The sequence below is a fragment of the Zophobas morio genome, unplaced genomic scaffold (assembly GCF_036711695.1).
Source record: "Zophobas morio isolate AGI-343-1 ecotype UQ-CSIRO unplaced genomic scaffold, CSIRO_AGI_Zmor_V1 ptg000024l, whole genome shotgun sequence".
Taxonomy (NCBI): domain Eukaryota; kingdom Metazoa; phylum Arthropoda; class Insecta; order Coleoptera; family Tenebrionidae; genus Zophobas; species Zophobas morio.
The window spans coordinates 3979791-3989959 of NW_026972129.1; positions in this window are offsets into that span (position 1 = coordinate 3979791).

Sequence of the window (10169 nt, forward strand, 5' to 3'; positions counted from 1 at the left end):
GATTTCAAAGCATTCGGTTTTGTAATTCCTGATTAAATCGATAAAATAAATTCACGCCTTCATTAATTTTTTTGAGTCACCCTGCATATGCAAATCCAAAAATATGAATGGAATGATAAATCACAAGTACAGACTCATCATATTTTGTACATTTTAGATACGATTTATTCGGCAAACTTTTGAGCTGACGTCATCAGTTTTTTGTAGAAGATAACCAAATATATTTTGACTAAAAATTTATTATGCTCTTTATAATCTTAAAACATCTGCAAGATTTCAAAGCATTCGGTTTTGTAGTTCCTGATTAAATCAATAAAATAAATTTACGCATTCATTAATTTTTTTGAGTCACCCTGTATATGCAAATCGAAAAAATTTGAATGGTATGATAAATCACAAGAAGAGACTCATCATATTTTGTACATTTTAGATAGGATTTATTCAGCAAAATTTTGTGGTGACGTCATAAATTTTTTAGGGGGGACGACCAAATACATTTTGATTAAAAATTTACCATGCTTATGATAATTTTATAATATCTTCAAGATTTCGAAGCATTCGGTTTTGTAGTTCCTGAGTAAATCAGTAAAATAAATTTACGCATTCATTAATTTTTTTGAGTCACTCTGTATATGCAAATCCAAAAAATATGAATGGAGTGATAAATGACAAGTACAGGCTCATCATATTTTGTACATTTTAGATATGATTTATTCGGCAAACTTTCGAGCTGACGTCATCAAGTTTTTGGAGGGGATAAGCAAATATATTTTGACTAAACATTTATTATGCTCTTTATGACTTTAAAACATCTGCAAGATTTCAGAGCATTCGGTTTTGTAGTTCCTGATTAAATCAATAAAATATATTTACGCATTCATTAATTTTTTTGAGTCACCCTGTATATGCAAATCCAAAAAATATGAATGGAGTGATAGATCACAAGTACAGACTCATCATATTTTGTACATTTTAGATATGATTTATTCCACGAACTTTTGAGCTGACGTCATCAAGTTTTTGGAGGGGATAAGCAAATATTTTTTGACTAAAGATTTATGATGCTCTTTATAGCCTTAAAACATCTGCAACATTTCAAAGCATTCTGGTTAGCAGATTAAGAATTAAATTTTTTTTTCCAAAAATCTGGACGTTTCGGGTGAAAAGTCGATTCAGAGTTGTAAACTACATGTGTAGGACTATGTTATTTTATACAATTGAAAACCCATTTACTATGTACAATTTTGAAGTGACGTCATCGCATTAGTGGTGGGGATGATTAGACAAATTTTGGTTAGCGTTTTACCATCTACATGATATTCTTAATATAAGTACAAAATTTCACAACAATCGGTCGAGTACTTTCGGAGATTATCTGTCTAATAAAAATCCGGGACGGCAGACGGACAGACGGACAGACGGACAGACGGACAGACGGACAGACGGACAGACGGACAGACGGACGGACAAACGGACAGACGGACAGACAGACGGAAATGGAAGACCTATTTCTTCGTCTTCTAGGGGTCATGAAAGATCGAGAAAACGTAAAAGTAGAGAGTCGGCCGACGGACTCGATTCCAATACTTCCTTTGCTTACGCTCGGGAAGTAAAAATGCAAATTTCAATTAAATTTTGGGAAAAAACATGTGCGCTAGAAAAAATAGTATAAATAACTCGTTCATAAGGCCATTGAGGCACTCATCCTTTATATAACTCGCGGCTTCGCCGCTCGTTCTATAAACTTGGATTCGTGCCTCAATATTTGCCTTATGAAACTCGTTCTTTAATACACTATTTCAGCTTAGTCATGATTCAAAACGATTCGCTTAAATTTATTTTTGTCCGAAATTATGATATACATTTGTAATTTTATTTAATACCACTATTGTTCGGTACGGGCCTGACTCAGACCAGCCGGGCAAGCCCGGTCCTGCCCGAGGGTAAGCACCCCACCACACCACCCACCGGACGGAGGGCCCTTTCTCCCGATTCATTCGACAACAACATTCAAGAACGACAAGAATCACCGAACGCGAAGGCGGTACGGGCGCGATGCCCTCTAATACATACAACTTGTGATATATATAAATATATAATGTAATATAAGTGTTTAAACAATCGAGTATTATTACGGTCCTTCGAAGAACGGCACGACGCCACATTTTGGTCCGTTAGAGCCGGATATTCAGCGAACACGAGTGCACGCGACGTCACCACGTGGTCCATCTATAACAACGCCAAGCAGTAAGTCCCAATTTCCTTTCTTTTCATTTATCCAGCAACGTTGATTTGTGTCAAGTTTGTCTGGAGCCAGCACGTGGAGTGATTTATCTACAACTCCTAATAAGTTTAATATTTCATTTATTATATTACTAGCTGACCCGGTGAACTTCGTTTCACCTACAATTTAATTTTGAATCTGCAAAACCGAATGCTTTGAAAACTTGCAGATGTTTTAAACATATGATAAGCTTAATAAATTTTTGTTCAAAATATTTTTACTTATCCTCTCCAAAAAATTGATGACGTCAGCCCAAAATTTGCCAAATGAATCCTATCTAAAATGTCCAAAATAGGATGAGTCTATACTTGTGATTTATTATTCCATTCATATTTTTTAGATTTGCTCAAAAAAATTAATGAATGGGTGAATTAATTTTATTGATTTAATCAGGAATTGCAAAACCGAACGTTCTGAAATCTTGGAGATGCTTTATTGATATCATAAGCATGGTAATTTTTTGATTAAAATGTATTTGTTCATTCTCCCTAAAAAATTGATGACGTCACCGGAAAATTTTGCTGAATAAATCCTATCTGAAATGTGTAAAATATGATGAGTTTTTACTTGTGATTTATCACTGCATTAATATTTTTTTAGTTTTGCTTAAACGGGGTGTCCCAAAACATTTAATCACTGGGTCAATTTATTTTATTGACTGAATCAAGAATTGCAAAACTGAAAATTTTGAAATATTGCAGACGTTTTGAAGTTACTGTAAGCATGGTAGCTTTTCAAAATATATCTGTTTATCAAGCCCAAAAACTTGATGACGTCATCTCAAAATTTTGCCGAATAAACCCTATCTAAAATGTGCAAAATATCATCAGTATATATTTGTAATTTATCATTGCATTCATATTTTTACTTCCCGAGCGTAAGCAAAGGAAGTATTGTAATCGGGTCCGTCGGCCGACTCTCTACTTTTACCTTTTCTCGATCTTTCATGATCCCTAGAAGACGAAGAAATAGGTCTCCCATTTCCGTCTGTCTGTCCGTCTGTCCGTCTATCCGTCTATCTGCCATCCCGGATTTTTATTGGACAGATAATCTCCGAAAGTACTGGACCGATTGTTGTAAAATTTTGTACTTATATTAGGAATATCATGTAAATGGTAAAACACTAACCAAAATTTGTCTAATCATCCCTACCACTAATGCGATGACGTCACTTTAAAATTGTACATAGTAAATCGGTTTTAAATTGTATAAAATAACATAGTGTTTTACGACTCCGAATTGAGTTTCTACCCGAAACGTCCAGATTTTTGGAAAAAAAATCAAAATTATAAAACAACATTTTGAAATTTAATTTTGAATCTGCTAACCTGAATGTTTTGAAATGTTGCAGATGTTTTAAGGCTATAAAGAGCATTATAAATCTTTAGTAAAAATATATTTGGTTATCCCCTCCAAAAACTTGATGACGTCAGTTCAAAAGTTTGGCGAATAAATCCTATCTAGAATGTGCAAAATATGATGAGTATGTACTTGTGATATATCACTCCATTAATATTTTTAGGATTTGCATATACACGGTGACTCAAAAAAATTAATGAATGAGTAAATCTATTTTACTGATTTACTCAGGAATTACAAAACCGAATGCTTTGAAATCTTAAAGATGTTTTAAAATTATCATAAACATGGTAAATTTTTTATCAAAATGTATTTGGTCGTCCCCCCTAAAAAAATTTATGACGTCACCACAAAATTTTGTTGAATAAATTCTACCTAAAATGTACAAAATATGGTGAGTTTCTTCTTGTGATTTATCATTCCATTCAAATTTTTTCGTTTTCCATATACAGGGTGACTCAAAAAAATTAATGAATGCGTGAATTTATTTTATTGAGTTGATCAGGAACAACAAAACCGAATGCTTTGAAATCTTGATGATTCTTTAAAGTTGTCATAAGCCTGGTAAGTTTTTGATCCAAAGGTATTTGCTCATCTCCCCTAAAAAATTTATGAAATCACCACAAAATTTCGCTGAATAAATCCTATCTAAAATGTACAAAATATGATGAGTCTCTCCTTGTGATTTATCATTCCATTCATATTTTTTGGATTTGCATATACAGGGTGACCCAAAAACATTAATGAATGCGTAAATATATTTTATTGTTTTAATCAGGAACTACAGAATCGAATGTTTTGAAATCTTGCAAATGTTTTAAGGTTATAAAGAGCATAATAAATTTTTAGTCAAAATATATGTGGTTATCTTCTCCAAAAAACTGATGACGTCAGCTCAAAAGTTTGCCGAATAAATCCTATCTAGAATATACAAAATATGATGAGTCTGTACTTGTAATTTATCATTCCATTCACACTCAAAAAAATAATGAATGCGTAAATTCATTTTATTGGTTTACTCAGGAACTACAAAACCGAATGCTTTGAAATCCACTGCGAAAAAAAAAACATAATAGGCATGCAGTCGTCACGTTTCCGACAGCGAGGAAAGTACTGTCTAAACTCTTTAGACCAATTTTTTAGATTTGCTTTTACAGTGACTTAAAAAAATATATGGATCAGTCAATTTATTTTATTGAATAACTCAAGAGTTGCAGAAATGAATACTTTGAGATCTTGCAGACGTTTTAAAGTTATTGTAAGCATGGTAAATTGTTAATCATTAAAAATTGATGGGACGGCTCACTTGATTTTCGCAGATAATTTTGGAGATACAATACAGTTATTTTTAGTATTAGTTACACTGCACCAATCCAAGGTGATATACGTGTTGATTGTAAATGTTGATTTGGTCATCACAAAATTGTGTGAAGAAAAGACGCAACTCGAAAATGCTGAATATGTTTCATTATACTTTTGGTGCGAAGGAAGTTCTATCGAAAAAACGTTCGATCAGTTGTTTGACAATGGTTGATATAAATAAAACTCAGTAGATGCTCGAATATCAAATCAAAATATTTCTAGTTTTTCTAGATGATGCTAATACTTCAGTAGGTAACACTTGATGCTCAAGTAGCATCTCGATACAACAAAAAAGGAAAACAGTGACAGTGTTCAACCATCAAGGCAAAAATCGGGTCCCCAAGATATAAGTCAGTATGGGGTACACACCTTGAGATGGGAATCTCTATGGCCAGTGTTAGAAAAAACGTACTGCACAATTTATGCATAAATAAAAGTTAATTACATGAAAAGTTTTCGATATTCCCGCTGCTAATGTGTTTTTCAAACTGAATGCACCTTTTGGCGACGTTCCACGTTCATGAACGTCCCCATATTTAGTCAAAACTCACTCTTACAACGATCCTGGTCGTTTTCTAAGCTGCTTTACAGACAGTTCAGTCATTTGCCACGCCGATTCTCATTTTTAGATTATATGCTCACAAAACGCGTAGGTAGATGTTCAATTTGTGTCCGGGGAGATACAATGTTTCCAAGTAGGTACTCAGTACATAGAGTAGATGCTCAGGTATATAAGATTATTACTCTTTCTAGGTACTTCGTACTTCGAATATGAGTATCTACTCACTTTTATTCATAGCACCCAATGTCTCACTTCAATGTTTGATTATGTTGATTATGAGCACAACGCTGATCAACTTCCGTATCCGAATTACCCATGAAATAAATCATTGCGGTTTGCACCTGAGGTAGTTCGTCGCACATTTGTTTGACTTCGTGGACCTTTGTCAGCTTGTCGTCTTCTCGGCATTGTAATGAACTTCATAAAAGGACGCAGAATTATTTTCACAGTCGATTGACAAATCTGCTTGATTAAATCTGTAAATTTTGTCTTGAGAATTTTAAATTATCGAAAATTTCAAATTAAATCCTCGAATAACGGTAAAGTTTGAGGTTTTGTCGAAACCAACAAAGTGAACATAGATAAATAGAATGGCAGATCAAAATTAATAAGAAACTTTCGCAATGCTTAACTGAATTCACTTTAACCAACACTTTTCTTGAAATAAACGACGTTTTTTGTTACGAAAAAACAAACAACGACTTGAAATGCAATAATACTTTTCACAATCGCACGGAAGAAATAGTTTTGTGTGACACGTCAGTCAGGCGACAGATCCGTCAGGAATGGCCAACTATTTAAATTGATTCGAAATGGCGATTCCCGTGCAAAATTTTTAAAATTTTTTTACCTTTAACCGGTCTCATTTTTCATGAATATTCTTACATATAAACCTTCTCCTGACGATAAGGAACACGTAAAAAAAAGAATCGTCCGATTCGGTGCGGCCGTTCTCAAGTTATGGGCGTACATACATTTCGGCGATTCATTTTTATTAATATAGATAATATAGATTTAACTATATCACAATGCCTGAGTTAGCAAGTTTAAGACAAAAACGGGGCACTGTTAAATCCAAAATTACAAGGATCGAGTCCTTTGCTAAAGCATTTAAACCAACTGATAATGTGTATCAGCTGGAAGCTAGGTTGCAAACTTTGGAAAACGCAATGAAAGAATTTGAAGAATATCAAGATCAAATTGAAGTATTGGATGAGAACGATAACGATCGAGAAATAGTTGAAATACAATATTATAACGCTTTAGCCGATATTAAGGCTAATCTCAGTAAACATAAACTTTCGCTTAAAGTAAACACTTCCAAGCCTTCAACTTCTGAAGCAAATGATGGTGGTACTCAATCCGATTCGGTGGTAAAACTTCCATCATTGAATTTACCAATATTTTCTGGGTCTTATTCACAATGGGTATCATTTCAAGATACATTTGAGTCCTTGATACATACTAATAACAACTTAAATGAGTGTCAGAAATTTCACTACTTGAAATCATCACTAAAGGGCGAGGCGCTGGCCACCATCGAGGCATTAACTATTTCTGCCGAAAATTATAAATCCGCGTACGATCTGTTGAAAAGACGGTACAATAATGCCAGGCTAATTGCTCAAGAGCACGTTTTAAATATTTTAAACACACCTACTGTCACTAAGACTAATTCAGTTGCTCTGCGTAAATTAGTAATAGATGTTAGTAGTAATATAGAAGCCCTTAGAGTTCAAAAATTAAACGTTGATGCATGGGATGGGTTAATTGTGCCATTCATTGGTGAAAAATTGGATTACACCACTAAAAGGGAATGGCAGGCCACACTAACCTCCGAATTACCTACATTAAAGGAACTAATAACTTTCCTAGAAAAACGGTGTGAATTTTTAGAATCCTTTCAGTATATAAATAATAAGTCTCACAATGATGCCAGTGCTCATAAATTTCAGCAGTCGAATAAACATATAAATAATAATAACTCAAATAAATACCGACCTATCATTCAAACGGTCACGAATAAAGCGGTTCATTGTTATTATTGTAACGCCGATTCTCATTTCATTTATAAGTGCCCGGAGTTTAATAATTTGCCGATAAATCTGAAAATTCAACACATAAATAAAGGCCACTTGTGTGCAAATTGTTTGCGGCCAAATCATATTGCCGTAAAGTGTATTTCTAAAAGTAGGTGCAAAGAATGCCGCATGAAACATCATTCGTTAATACACGATAGCAGACAATCCAATAATAATTTGGCATTGTCTTTATCAAATCGTACCAACGTGACGGCACTGTTGATTACAGCGCTTGTAAATATAGCAGACGCAAAGGGTACGTACCATGAGTGTCGGGTAATGTTAGATTGTGGTTCGCAAAGCAATCTAATAACGCATGAGTTATGTTAAAAATTAGGAAGCAAATTGAAAAAAATCAGTTATCCAATCACAGGGGTAGGGGAAATACAAACTACTGTGAAAAACGCAACGAATGTTTCAATACATTCTCGTTGTAATCCGTTCTCGTTAAATTTACATTATCTAGTACTATCAAAAATTACCGGTCCCTATCCAAGCGAGTCGTATTCGATTTCCGATTTAAATATCCCATCTAATTTGAGCTTAGCTGATCCAAATTTTAATAAATCAACCAGTATTGATTTGCTCATTGGAGCCGAACATTTTTGGCAGATAATAGGCAACGAAGAGATTAATATTTTTAATAAACAAGTTCATTTGCGGGAAACGGCTTTCGGTTGGGTCGTAGCAGGTAAAATTGCGAACACCTGCACTCAAGGTTTTGTGGGTTGTACTCAGAGATTTCTTAGTAACCTAGATACGGTGATCCTATGCAAAAGCGAACATACGTTCTTGGCCAACATGTACACTATGCGTTTAGCTTTCCATCTTCTTTTACAGCATGGGAACGAGGAGTATGATTTTGTAGGTCTTTGTTTAAACCTAGCAATTTACGATTTTGCGCAGTAAACCCTTAAATTCTGCTAGCGCAAGTCGGTTCTTAATTCATACAATCGCCGGTGTTTGTGTGTTTGTTAGTTTGTTCTAAGAGATTTCTTAGGTTATAAGATTTATATCACGGTTATTAAGTTTAAATTGAATAGAATTTCTAAAAATGGGTTACAGAGTGTGTGTTGTATGCAAAGAAAGATCTAATAATTCTTTTGTTTCGCAAAAATATTACAAAGATTTTTAATAATCCCGACATGAACAATCAGTGCATTTCTCAGGGATTACTAGATAATCACAAAATACAATTGATGAAGGCAATAGCGCAAATTTAAAATTATTAATTTAAAAGTCCGCTTGCAACACGAAGCAAAACTGATAAATTTTGCTTCAAAACAGGCGAAAATAAGAAGTAAATTAGTGAAATACATTTTATTTAATAATGAGTAACTAACATTACATTAAATCACCAATATTTAATAATAATGTTAATAAATTTATACCACAGCTGTACGTCTTTTTTCTTTTTCGTTTTAAGCTCTCAACATTGTGCATGCAAATAAATACAATACGATTCTCTATTTATGTTAGAAACGTTCGTGGCAGCAAAAACTTTTGACTATACTATAAGAAAATTGTATTATGTCATTTTCCAAGAGTTTCGCCGGTGTGAATGATAAAGAAAAAGTACGAAAAAAGGGAAGTCGACAGTCAAATTTATTCCAACGATCTTGTCCGTGTAATATTTTAATCTTAACATTACAAATCATTTTGGAGATTGCTTAGAAACTTTTCGTTTGCCACTTGTTAAAAAACTCGAGTTATGATTGTCTTTTATACCATTTTAAATCAGTGTGCCAAATTATCAACCAATGTTAACAGTCGCTAAAATTAGACGAAGATAACACTAGTATGTAGTGCACATTACGACGAGTAAGAGAAAGACAGAGAACTGAAAGTATGTCGGCACTATTTTCATACATGTTGTTCCACACTTTGCTGCCCATAGCCGTATCTAGGTTACTAAGAAATCTCTGGTTGTACTAGAAAGTTTGGGAAAGATGAGGCTTTAAATCAACAATTGACAAAATTTTGGGAAATGGAGGAGCAGGTAACGAACACCAGTACTATGTCAGTTGAGGAATTAGCATGTGAAAGGCATTTCTACAAAACGGTTAGAAGAGACCCTTCCGGTCGCTTTGTTGTCAGATTACCATTTAAAACAGATGTTTCTCATCTAGGTCGTTCTGACAACATTGCTCTAAAACAGTTCCATTCATTAGAAAACCGGCTGAATAACAAACCTCAACTAAAGAGTGATTATATTAAGTTCATGCAAGAATATACTGATTTAGGCCATATGCAATTAATCACAAACTCGTCTGATGTTAATGTCAATAAACAATATTCATATTATTTACCCCATCATGCTGTCGTTAAGGAATCAAGCTCAACCACGAGGGTGCGAGTAGTTTTTAACGCTAGTAGCAAAACGAGTACTGGTATTAGCTTAAATAACATTCTTATGGTGGGATCAACTGTCCAACAAAGTTTATTTTCAATTATTACTCGATTTCGCACACATCAATTTGCCTTTACTTGTGACATTGTTAAAATGTATCGACAAAAAATG